The following is a 14133-nucleotide window of genomic DNA, read 5'->3' on the forward strand; positions in this document are numbered from 1 at the left end:
GGTTTACTAATGACAATAAGGTAAATAACCCACAAGGTGGCAGTGTTGTGTTATAGCAGCAGGAGATCAGCGACAGTGATATTCTTCTGGTGAATATGGCACATGTTGCTCCAGATATGAGACATACAAATCAAGATGCAACACGTTAATTTAATTCTGTAAATCCTTACTGATTATTATTATTTGTTTGGGAATTAAAGCTAATACAATTTAGCATGTATCAACACTTTATTTATAGAAGGAGGTGGGGTAACTGTAGCTAAAGACAACGATCGAACTGGCAAACACTGACTGAAACATGGGGAGACACAGATGCCTCAGTTTCTTTGGGCTGCTATACATCACCTGTCCGCCATATTGAAATGGTCAAAGCCAGTCTGTGAAAATTCGAGAGCAGGTTGACCGAGTGTCTGCTGAATGGCATCACATTAAAGAGTTAGTTCACCCAAACATAAAAATTCTGATATCATTTTCTCACCCTCATGTCATTCCAAACCCTGTAAGTCTTTCGTTCAACTTCAGAACACAAATGAAGATATTTTTGATGAGATCTGAGCGCTTTCTGTCCCCCCATTGACAGTCTATGCAACTGCCATTTTGACGCTTTAAGTTCATAAAGAGATCGTAAAACTAATCCATCTGAATTGAGCAGTTTAGTCCAAATGGTCTGAAGAGACGTGACCACTTATGATGAACAGATTGAATTTTGGTTTTTATTTACGTATAAACATTTATTCATCTTGAGCCAAAGGTTCCAACAACCGCACACGGTCTCTCTTGAAACAAACACATATATACATTACAGAGTCAATGAAAACATTAAAATGCCCATATTATGTTATTTTAAAGTCTCCTAATGTTGTTTTGAAGGTCTCCTACAACAGGTTTATATGGTTGGATGAAAATCCCTCTAAATCCCTCCTTTCCACGAGCCTACTCTGCTCTGATTGGCCAGAGAGCCAAGTCTGTTGTGATTGGTCTACCGCTTACAGCACATGTCAGAAACAACCGCCCACGGTCTCTCTTGAAACCAACACTGAAGTGAGGACTGGAGACAGGTCCAGAAGGGAGTCAAATCTGAATCTCCCCCAGGTTAAAATGCCCAACTTTAGAGCAGAAAATAATGTTTACAGCCTGGTACAAAAAGTGGTTTTGGTCTGTACGGCTAATTTTGCCCTTCATGACAACTGTAAATGGGGTGAATTTTTTTGATAACTCGTATGGTTAAATATATTAAGCCTTAAAGTTCTGCATATTTAGGGCGTGGCTACTTGAAAGTGTAAGTGCCCTTTTTAATCATATGGCGGTTCCCCAAATAACACACTTACAGACATGAAACCATAATAATACAACTGTAAACCATACATGTATTATTAAATCAATCTCAGACACTGATAGACAAAAATATGATATATTTATAAAAAGAGTAAGTCAAGACTAGCACTTAGAAATAACTTCTGCTAACTTTTGATAGAATTACTGTAACTACTGAAACTAAGAGCTTCTCTACTAGGTCACAGCATGAATATAAAAGCTGATGGGTATACATACAGTCCGATGCATACATCTCAATATTTCACATAATATATAGTATATATTATATGATGTTCACTGTTTGATTTGAGAGAATATTTTATCTATCATTGATGGTTTCAGTACTTTTTCTCACAGTGAAGCTGCTTTAGTGTGAAGCAGAGGTTAAACCGTTAGCCTCAATGAGCAGAAATGGAAAAAACTGTATTTAAAGAAATGCACTCTTTCAGATTATTTTACCCTACGAACTCCTTGTGAGACTTGAAGTTGGCTTCTGCATTTAAAAATGCAAACTATTCTTAAGTACATTTTTCTTTTAATTAATTACACTCCTGACTCTTGGTCTTAATTTTTCAATACTGGTCTTGGGTCATAAGCTGTTAACCCCTAACACCATCATTTGTTTATTGGATATTGATATATGGGCATTGAACTAAAAAATAAACATGAGCTTGCTGTCAATTTTTAATGGATAGGGTTAAGTGAGCTACATCATTTGGATGTACTCAGGATGTGCTGCCATTCTATTAGACCTGTTTTATTAAGGCAGCACAAATCAGTTCTGCTGAAGCGTCCCTTGGCCAAATCAATGATTGATTAGTCAGCCGTTCAGAAATTGAAACTTTCACACGTCCACATATATCCATAGGGAGTCCCTTGTCAGACGTTCAGATACTTAACCAGTTTTGCACGTCCACAGATGTACAAAAGTGGGTCTGAACTGACAGACATTATACAGACATACCATTATACAGACATAATCTGACGTTACTGGGAAAATTAATTTACTATTATCACTGTAAAGCTGCTTTGAAGCAATCTGTGTTGTGAGTAATTTTCTTAAAATTAGTACTCTCGGTTAGGCAACGTCAGGCAGTAGTTCTAAAACTACTTTAGAGCTCCTTCGTTTAAATCCACTTTATTTTCCTGATTTTTAAATAAATTAAATTACATTATAAAATGTAGGCTATTAATTAATTATTTAATTTAAAAAAATTATATTCTGACAATTAGCCTAAAATAAAAATTAGGCTTGTGTATATTTATGGCATCAATTACTTTATTTGTTCAGAAACTCAAAATGTTATTTGTGTATTGTAATTTTCAGTAGGCCTTTATAATACAGCGCCTTGTTGTCAACACTGGAAACTCTGACAATGACATGCAATCAGTTTATGATTAATTTGCAGGTGAAACTCGAAAAATTTTAATATCGTGCAAAAGTTCATTTATTTCAGTAATTCATCTTAAAAGGTGAAACTAATATTCATTACATGCAAAATTAGATATTTCAAGCTTTATGTGTTACAATTTGGATGATTTTTGCATCCAGTTTATGAAAACCCCAAATCGAAAGAACAACAACAACAAAATCTCCATGGTGCGGCCATGTTTGTGTGACGTCAGGATCGCTGCAAAATAATGTTTTTTTTAAAAAGTGTTTTTATGTCTGTATAAAACTTATAACAACATCAACAACAATCATATAAATAATGTAAATAAATGTAAAAAATAAATAAAAATATGTTACAGTGTTCTGACCATTTGTCCCAATTCTAAAGACACGCACGCTTCATACCACAAGAAGTGCGCATGCGTCACTATGTTGGAAACGCTATATAAGAGGAGCTGCCCATCATTTAGTGCTCGCTTGCCGAACCCGTAAGTCAATCTTGTTGTGTTAAAATGCTACTGTAGTAGAATCTTTCACTATGGAATCACTTCTGCATGTTCTGTGGTACAAATAAGTAAACTTTGTGTGTGATTTTGAACTTAAAGGAGGAGCAATTCATGCAAATTACATTTTTACTTGGGCCTATTTGGTTGTGGTACACTTTCTTACCTGAAAGTAACTTGAATCTTTGCATTTGTTTTATACGTTATATAAGGAGACATGAATGGATCGAGGTCGTTTCGCGTCCCGTAAAATAAGTAATAATCCCGTTTTGAATGTTATGTGATGCCTCGTGTATTAAATCTAGGCAGGTTTTGTCTGTAGGCCTAACATCAACTTGCATGATTAATTTACTAGGACTTTGCGATTTTATTTATACGCCAATACACGTGTACATTCGAATGGGAATGCTTGGAAATAAATGTAAATCAGTGTTTTGATGTAACCTTTGTAAAACGAACAAACAAAGCACATTTTATCAGCGGATGCACGCGCCCTTCAGAGTTATTTGAAACTGGCGCGCTGCTCGAACACTAGAAACCATCACTCGGAAAAATTCAACTGGTGTGTTTTGATCCTTGACAACACTTGCTCTTCCACCTTCCCTCTCTCTCAGATCTTTTCCATATCGTTGGTATCACCTGTGTATTCTGACCAGAGTTCTACTATACAGTTGTTTTGGTCACATCATTAGAATCGTGTGTGTGTGTGTGTGTGTGTGAGTGATGACGAGTGTTGTTGTTTCTCTTTTGCCTGACGGCGTGTATAGTGTTTTGCAACACGAGCATCCGTGTGAAAATGTTTTTTTTAGTAAGTGAGATTGTGTTCATAGACTTGTTTGAGGTTTTACTGGAAGGGTTATTTAGCTAAATCTATGTATTAAATGTTTAAAAATCTCTACTTTAAAGCAGCACCAGGTAACTTCAACCTTCATAATATATTTTCAAGACTCTTGTGATGATGCATCGACTTATAATAAGTTGAATGACACGTCTGCCATAGCCTGATGGGGTCTGTATCGTTTTTAATCATACTTTTAAACTTCGGGTTTCGGGTAGTAACCCAAGGGAAAAAAAAGAACTACAAAATTCGACTGCTTTACGGCATATACGTCACTTCCACCAACACCCACACTTCCTTACATTCGGACGTGCAAGCCCAACTTTGTTCGTCAGATAATCTAGTCATGTCCGAAGCAGCAGAGACAAATAAAAAAGAGAAAAGAGGAAACGAAAAAGTGATGTGATTAAAGGCAGGACGAGGATCAACATGTGACCAGCGTTTGCTCGTTGGTGTGAGCTGAAGGAGGCGTGCCCGACCGATGCTGTCCTGCTTGTTACGGTGAGCTACCACTCAAACATTGAACTGAAGTATCATATAGAGTCTGTAAAACGGTAACCAATAGACTACTATAATGACGCTGGCTTGTAAACGTGAACATCGTGATTATTTGGCGTTTGAAAAAAATAAAACCCATGAAATGATATTCATATGACATGCTGAAACATGCCACTGACTGTACCTGATGAAGACATTTCACACGCGCCGCCAGAAGAACACCTGCATGTAAACTCCTCCTGCAGTGTTCAGGGGAACTGTTAGTGCTGCACAAACCCGCGGGACGCTTTTATGAAGTTATTTGGCCCGGTCCGTGGGTTATGAGACGAACCGCGCATCACTGGTTCAGGGCTATCAGGGTTGTCATGTCAACAAATGCACGCGCGATGGCATCCCCTGTTGTAGGATGACAGAGCTTACGACAGTAGTTGAGGACATTATTTTTTCCCAACTGTAGGGGGACCCCAAGAGCTAAAGTTACACAGTGCTGCTTTAAGCAATTGGTTTGTGTGTTTTTTTTGTTTTTTAAGAAAGGTTTGAGTTTACTGTTGATTTAGAAGACTGGCTTTGTGGGACAGCAAACATTTTCTACTTCATTTGTAATTTTTCTCCCTGTTCTATGATTGATTACCTCTCTTCTCTAATCCAAGTTTGTCCGCTGTATTTGCTCTTGGTTTTGATTTCTGCCTGTTTTCTGGTATACGTCTCCTGGATTCTGATTTTGTTTTGACTCTTCTGACAGCGACCCCTGCTGGTTTTTTTTGGGTTTAGCCCTATAGTTCATCTGCCTTCACCTGATTCTCCGCCTCCAGCTGTCTTTCCTGGTGAGCTGCCTTGTTTTCCTCTCTGTAATTGAAGTCCTGCTTTGTCATAAGTCTGCTCCCAAATCCTTTTCTCTTCCTTACAGCATTGAAAGCACAGGAGGAAGGTACGATGAAGTTTAATTACCTCATGAGGAATGAGTTCCCTTTTGCGTTTTAACAAAGCGAAACGTCAATCTTGTCCGATATGCTGCAAATTTCCAACTTTCTGGTTGGTGACAATTTTTTTTGGAAAAGAGTTGTTCCACAAATGCTTTGAATTTGGGAATCTGATGTAAATGAAGCAGATTAATTTATGATTGCAGATGGTGTGCTGCTGTATAAGAGAGAGCACTTAAAACCAAGGAGGAGTGTAAGATGGTTTTTGAGGAGCTCCACAGCCGCCCCACCGGAGGACACCACGGCAAATTTAAAAGCCGCATTAAAATGTGCCAGATATTATTGGCCAAGGATTACGGTGGATACTGAGAAATGGGTAATTACATATTCATATAATTGTTCTTGCATGTTACAGAATATTACTGACCAGTCATATTGTTAATTGTAAGCTTGCATAATAAGGGTGCTGTTATTATTATTTTTCCTAGTATCACTGGGGATTTTCAACTGCAGCTCTGCTTTTATAAAACAAGACAATTGGTTAACCTTTTTTGTTTCTATGTATACTTCTCCAGTAATGTGGATGCCAGAAGGTTGGAACACCTCCAGTGGTTGACCGCAAACCTGACCCTGTATGTGAATTTGTGAATTTTGCTTTTATATCTATGTGTTTGAGCTATCAACTGCCTGCTCGATAATTCGGTTTCCTTTTTTACGTTAGGCGTCTTCAGTCTGGGAGTATGTCGGGATGAATCTGACTGGGCTGCTTCCCAAGACCATCAGTGGTCATGTCTTTATTCTCACGGTTACAGACCATTTCTCAAAGTGGGTTGAAGCATTGCCACTGAAGACAAACAGCAATGGAAGTTGCAAGAGAACTTCAGTACTGTAATTTTCAGACATGGCTGCCCAGTCAGAATTCTGTCTGATCAAGACCGAGAGTTTATTCATGAGGTGAACAAAACAGACCATATTTTTGAACTCTAGCTACACAAAACAGAAATTGCAATTCTTTTCTTCCCTATTAGTGAAAATCGGACTGTTGGATTATATCTACAGTGTTTGTAGATGAGCAGAAACATTTGTTAATGTAGACATTGTAATCAATTTAAACATTTGTTTTAACTTCATTTCTATGTTTTAGGTAAACGGCTCTCTTTGTGATCTGCTCTGCATTACACCGTGTAATCGTGGCTTGCTACCCTGAAAAAGACAATGAAAACACAGAGGTAAAGTCTTGCTTTTTTTGTACTGAAATCTTCATAAACTATTTCAAATACAGTCATGCGTTTGTAACCGGCTGTAACACAGTATTGTATAGTATAATCCAGATATCACTGACTACGCCACCTTGGGAATTACACCCAAGGAAATAAGAAAGGAACACAGGTCGGTGGTGCAGTGAAAAGACAGAGTCGGGTCATCCAATAAACCAATGAAGAGTTTTATTTAAAAGACAGAAAGTTAAAATGTTTCACTAGCATCGTTTAATCATGGTATAAATCACTAGCACATTTATTGTAACAATACTAAACATATCAATGCTCATGGATAGAAAATGACTCCTCCAATCATGCCTGATTCAGATACTGCATCAGATCAAACAAACAAACACAAAAACAATACAAAACTTTTCACCAAATAAATACATTAACAAAAAGAAATAAATGAAAAGGAAAAAAAAGAAAAAGAAAACAAGCCTAGAGCTTACCTCAGGGGCGGCAACCTAGCTGTAAATAAGTGTTCCACCCCTTATGTGTGCACAGCAAACCAAAACAAGAGGTGCCAACCCTGGTGCATCAAACTCACAGCAAATGTGTTTCACCCAGGTGACTAGCCTTCCCCCTCGGCTAGGGGTGTCCATGGTTAACCGATTGACCGATTAACCGTTAAAAATTGCGTAACCGAGTGAAACATTTTGCTCGGTTAAGTGGCGTCAATGACGTGCCTTGAATTTAGTTGTAATATATGTTTGCACCCTTATAGACCGCCAGAGTGCTCCCAGACATTTGTAGTATCCATAGGGTTAGGGTAGTATCCACAAGAAGAAGTCATGACCAGCTTTCTAAGCGGGCAAAGAAAGCGTGGGAGCACTTTAAAAATGAGAGTGACGGGGAGAAATGCAAGTATTGCAATGCAGTGCTTACCGCATTTTTCAGGCTATAAGTTGCTCCGGAGAATAAGTCGCATCAGTCAAAATATGCGTCATGAAGAGGAAAATAACATACGTCGCACTGGACTAAAAGTCGCATTAGGGCAGAAGCAGAGCACGAGCCGCGCGCGCTGTGCATAACGGATCAGAAGAAAGAAAGTTTGAAGTGAGAAACTTGTGAATGACTAGAGAAAAGCAGACGTTACTTTAACTGTAATGAAGAAAACAAAAAAAAAAAAACGCTAATCGCGGACTGAAAGCAAGATGGCCAGAGCTGAAGGGACGAGTCCACAGATGCTTGAACTCTCTGCCGGGAGAGGCTCATCAGCCGCGCGAGTCAAACGCTGTGTCTGTGTGAATCATTCTCGGCTGCATATTTTACTAACGTTACATGCTCTAATCGTGCAGGCAGCCACTCGCATTGCTCGTGAACTGGAGCGCATCTCATCCTAATTTAACGAAACTCAGCGTACGCCTCGCAGACATGTAATAGATCTTAAGAAACTTGAAATGTCTTTTAACAATTTAAAACGAAAAGAAATAGGCTACTCTCTGATTGTGTAATCCATGATGTGCATTTCTCTCTATAGGCGCGTTCACTACGGAGATGGTGGTCGTCAAATTAATAAGCTAAAAATAACCCTGACGCACACTATGGTTAACCGAGTATTAACCGCCAAGGGCCTCGGTTAACGGTTAATGAAAAACTTGAAAACGTGCAGCCCTACCCTCGGCGCACTCCCTTGACTTGAAAAAGAAAGGAACGAAAAATTAGTACAGTGCAAATATACAAAACAAATCAGACAATTCTGGTGATTAGTGTTGTCACGATACCAAAATTATGACTTCGATACGATACCAGACTAAAATATCGATATATCGAAACTAAATCGATACCACAGTAAAAAAAAAAAAAAAAAAAAAAAAAATGATAAGATGCTTAATATGACAACAGAACTTGTTATTATTCATTGTTATTTTTTACAAAAAATTCATGTGGCCAGCATGTTCCTTAGGGTTGGGCATCGTTTTGATTTGAACAATTATTGATCAATTACTATTAAAATTATCTCACAAATTTTTGCTATGTCAATGTATTTTTTACAATGGTGTAATTGTGTTGCAATAGCTTACACACAGCACAAAGCTTGATTTCAAACGGTAAATTGAATTTAAAAAGACGACTAAACAGTAATAAAATAAGAACAAATAAACAGATTACAAACAATAGCACAAATAAATGCAATAGAATAGAAGATACAAATTAAATAGACTGCTTTATTTTTTCAGGTAGGTCTAACATTCAGATAAGTAACTGAATAAAAAAAATGCATAGTAATTACATTTAAAACAACATTGGATAATGTTCTTTGTAAAAAAATTCAATAGCGTACAGATGAAACTATTAAAGTTACACAAGTTGATCAGTCAAGAGCAGTTGATCGTTTGTCTTTTTGTAGTTTGAATAACAAATGACTGCGGTCCCTTTAAGACTAACGGACGCATGGCTATGTGTGTGTGCGCTTCAGATGTGAGCACGAAATCTGCGGGGATTAGTAGAATTAATTTATGTGCAATCCCGCGCGAAATTCAGACCGATCACACACTAACACACTGTCATGAGGAAAAAGTCCAGCAGAACCCGCGTTCGCCGTGCTCAGAGGTTAACCGGGCTGAGTGAGAATATGCCGGTGTGTCAACTTGCTGACGGTCAGAGAGGGCGCAGCTGATATCGATACTGTAAAAACTGAGAATTGTATCGTTTCAGATATTCCAGTATCGATACATATCGAAATATTGATATTTTTGACAACACTACTGGTGATAGACCAAATCAGCTGGTACATGGATGATATCCCTCCAACCTCAGCGGCACTATAAGGACCCCAAAGCTATCAATGAGTGACAGTTTGTCAGATGGCACCTCCGCTATTTAATACAACACAACTTATGGTCCTAGTCGCAATGGTCAAACTGCAATACAAATATAACAAACCACACTAATAAAGAAAGAAAAGCAAAATAGAGATTACTCAAATTATGAAAACAATTCACAGCAAACACCCAAACATCTAATCACGAAAAACAGCAGCACGACCTGGGTTAACCATCACGTGGTACACATGAGACTGCAAAACAAAACATAACCATCAAGCAAAGATTTACTCCAAGTCAATCAAATTTACTTCTGTAATACGAGCATTCACTAGATCATACATACCCCGATGTCAGGATACACTTGCGAATGTCCTGTTAAAAACACACAATAACCCCCATTAAACCCAACTAACAATAAAACCCGCACCACAACGGTGATCGCCGACGTACCTTAAAGCTTTCAATGAGCGCTTAACGCAACTCCCAGGGCACGTCACTGAGACGACTACAGCGATCACTTCAGGAGACAAGGAAACATACTTTAACAACTTTACAACCACGCAAAGCCGTACATTACCTCCGTCACTTACCTCCACTATAGTGACACCGATAACCGGAAGAGGGGCGGGTATGACGATCTACATTTGAAGGTTTCCTGTCTACACACTTAAATACACTGGCCCTAATTATCATACACACCCAGTCTCATATAAAGGATAATGAATGCAAAAAGAAAAATCCCCTACTACTACACATGCTTGTTGAGTTTTGTTGTTTCCTGAGCAATAGCAGTGAACATTTTAAACAACACTTGTAGTCAAGAATGTGCTTTTACAGAGAATTTCCTTTTTAAAGACAGTCTAAAGTCTCTAAAGTAACTCCACTCAATTTAGGAGTTCAGAAGTCAGAGCTGGAAAGAAAAGCAGACTAAATTTATAAATAAATCCACTGTATCTAGTATCTGTATTTCTGAGTAGAGATTTTCTGCATGCTATTCACATTTATATCACTCTATTATTCAAAAGAATCCATTTTAAAATAAAGTTAATATTCACAATGAATTTCAGGGCCCTCAACCTTGTGAGTGAACGTGGAAATGAGTGGGATGTGTTCCTGGAGCAAACTTTCTTTCTAAGATCAGAAGTGAACGGCTCCACAAAGAGTTCCCCTTTTAAAATAATGTGTGGACGGGAGGCCAGATTGCCAGTAAGCAAAGCATTTCTATGAACTGATCCATGCTGTTCACAATATAAAAACACAAATCTCAATCTAATCAAAGATCTGCAGTTTTATTTTTTGACTATTAGAGCGAATGCTAATTGTGATTTAATGCTTTCTTTTCATCTAGCTTTCAAATGTCATCTTACCTGTCAATGACCACAACGGGAAATTTGCTAAGGACAGGCCTACTGATGTAGTACTCCTGTAAAAGGATGATTCTCATAAATTAACAAACATTCACGCAACGATTCTTCATGGTTTTATCATTAATAAAGCGTATCGCGAGAACTCCTCCTATCAATGCACACAACGAACGACGCGCCCACAATTTATTTGGATGAATAATGCTTCTTATAGAACCCAACATATTTATAACAAGCATTTGATTAAACTAATAATGATGATGATTATATAGATTGGATATAAATCTATTAATAAGCTAATCCCTTAAAGCATGAAAGTCACAGAAATGCATAAGAAAAGTGATGATAAAACACATATACTGTATATATGAAGAAACAGATCATTATAATGGGAATTATTCGTTATACCACACTGACATTCAATGAGAAATGCATTTATCTATATATTCGCCCTAAGTAATTCATAACTGATAATTATGATTATAATAAAATAAACCTTTAACAAATGTAGCCACAGGAGGCAGAGGAAAAATCTGGCCAGGACAATGTGCAATCGGGGAACAGCAGAAAGAGAAGTGCCAGTGCTGTCAGGACCCCAGAGGAGAAGGGTACTGTGGACATTGATATCCTTTCAAGATACTAGTTTAAAAATGTCATTAATGGTCAACATGCATATTTAACATTACTTCAAATATAAGTAATATTGTGTAGCTGCTTAAATATCGATCTATTCCTTTTTAAGTTTTAGTTATTTGGAATGGGAAGAATACTCATCGAGTTGAAGCTGTTGTGGGCCCTTATAAACTATACAACGCTTCAATCAAAACTCTTCATGGGTGAAACTGGTTATCAGGTGAGGTTGGACATCTTAAACCAAACACTGTGAACGTTCATGCTTTAAAAAAAAATTATATAATTGTAATGTCATATTTTGCACAGATCATCGACAGTTACCTCTTTACAATTGGAAAGAACGTGAAGGTAAATATTCATTTTGTACTTTGCCTCAAATATTTCATGTTTTGTTTCCTTACAGTAAGCTAGAACGCGTTGTGAGAATTTCTTTTCCACAGAGCAGTGTTTTTTCTCTTTCTGCTGTGGTGTCTTTTGCGCTGTTCAGTGGGAACTTCCAGTGTGTGACGGGTGAGGAATCAGTACCGGTCGTAAAGTCTGTCGTGTGTAAATCGGGGACGTTGAACGGCCAGCCTTCTAGAATTGAATAACCTTGAGTTTTAATTTTAAAAAATAAATGGAAATTGTGGCAAACGGCAAGTCAGCCCTATGAATGCATGAGCATTGTTTTTAATCTTTAAGGGTGCTTTCACACCTACCTTGTTTGGTCCGGATTTTCGGACTTTTCAGTTTGGTACGAACCAAAATTACAGGTGTGAAACCTCCCCCGGACCATGGTCCGGACCAAACAGATGAAATTTGGTCCGACGAAAAGAGGTAGTCTCGGTCCGGACCAAACAGAACAAAGGTTCGGTTCGTTTCTAGTGTGAAAGCATTTTCTGTATAGTTCGGACTTTCAGACCATTTACAGGAAGTTCTGTTGTAGGATTAGTGAAAAAACACAGATTAAACTCACAGCACACGTGAGCAGCAGTGATCGTGCAGCATTTTAACCAGAACCGCTTGTGTACTCATGTCAGCTCGCGTGAACAGCGTGCTCTGCTTGACTATATGAGTTTCGGTTTATTTATGAGACCGCTCCAGTTCATGTGCAACGCAAATGATCACTCCGTCACGGGATGTCTGCTATATTATTTATTTAAGCTTATTTATTAAATTCAGGCAAATGATGAAACATTTATTAAAATTAAGATACAAAATACAAAGCTTTCTACAAAACAAATCTTAATGTCTTTGACATATATTGCACATCTGTGCACGTTTCATAATCAATATAGCCTAGATGAAATTTAAAAATAACATAATATTTAAACATAACTATAAAATAAAATACATTGTTTGGCTAAAAAGCCTATCTTCTAGGAGCTCCTCCTTTCCTGTCGGCGCCGATAAAATGTTTGCACAACGAGGACGTTCATTTGGTGAATTTGCCTCGAGTATAGTTGGTGCTGCAGATAGTAATGCCATAATATTAACAGTATTGGCAACAATGCGTCTGCTGTTCATTCTTGTCAAAAGATAGCCGCTGAATTAACAACACACTGACGTCAGACGCACGTCCGCTAACAAACCAATCAATGTTAAGATGCAGCCCACATAGATGATGACGACAGGACGCCAGTGCGTCATGTAAAGTTCTTTGGTGCGCTGAGTCCGCTGACATAACTGCAATGTGAAAGCAAACCAAAACGAACCAAATGTCCAAACACAAACTTTGGTTCGGACCTTAGTGCGGACTTTCAGGTGTGAAAACGCCCGTATACTAAATTTGAACCAGTAATTGTTTCATGCACAGTAGTTATCCATAAATGGTGCTGATGTCCAACTAAAGGTGTATTTAATTGTACTAAATTGGAACTACAGTCGTGTACTGTCTAAAAAGCTTTCATTTTAAATTACATGCACTCAAATGCTGGGTTAAAAACAACCCAAGTCGGGGTGAAAATGGACAAACCCAGAAATTGGGTTGTTTGAACTCAGTGAATGGACACATTCAAACAACCCCATTTCTGGGTTTGTCCATTTTCACCCCGACTTGGGTTGTTTTTAACCCAACATTTAATTTTATTTTTTTTAGAGTGCAGTGATCATATCATTCTTAGTGTAATTTATGAATTAAAAATAAAAACACTTTAGGCTTAATATCAAGAAATGTTGCCTGTTTACATGTTTTCTCCTCATCAGAGACCCAGCTCAGAAATGTATATATTTTTTTTCACCAGGGTAGATTAAGACTTGCTGTGTACTTATTTGAACATTACTTTCAAACTGTATGCTCGATTGTCAATTTATTGAAGGCACATTTTTAAAAATACATTTTAATATCCTGAAGTAATAAGTAAACTAAAATTAAACTTTAGTTTAACTTTAAATATACTATGGAATTAAGTAATGAGGTGAATTCAAAGCATGAATATTACTTTCAGAAATATGCTAACTATATGCAGAGTACAATTGGCTACTGTAATTGTGATTTAAGCATAAATGTTTTAGTTTACACTGCCAGAGAAGAATCATGTTACAATCATACACAATCTATATTAAACCAACTGCACACTTAAAATTAGTAGCTGAGGTTTGTCGAAAGTCAGATATCTCTGCAGCTTGGCCTGTATAACAAATGTTAATTGTGTGTCAAAA

At 37.6% G+C, this 14133-nt stretch overlaps 1 long non-coding RNA gene across 1 annotated transcript; it reads left to right on the top strand.

Moving 5' to 3' along the window:
• The first annotated feature begins 5508 nt into the window (after positions 1 to 5508).
• LOC137040089 (uncharacterized) lies at positions 5509 to 11841 on the top strand. Its single transcript, XR_010897836.1, has 9 exons — positions 5509 to 5578; positions 5673 to 5842; positions 6042 to 6098; positions 6188 to 6420; positions 6611 to 6695; positions 10564 to 10702; positions 11372 to 11468; positions 11603 to 11713; positions 11800 to 11841. It is a non-coding gene; the product is annotated as an uncharacterized lncRNA (long non-coding RNA).
• The last annotated feature ends 2292 nt before the right edge of the window (positions 11842 to 14133 follow it).

This window comes from Pseudorasbora parva, chromosome 14, assembly GCF_024679245.1.
Source record: "Pseudorasbora parva isolate DD20220531a chromosome 14, ASM2467924v1, whole genome shotgun sequence".
Lineage (NCBI taxonomy): Eukaryota > Metazoa > Chordata > Actinopteri > Cypriniformes > Gobionidae > Pseudorasbora > Pseudorasbora parva.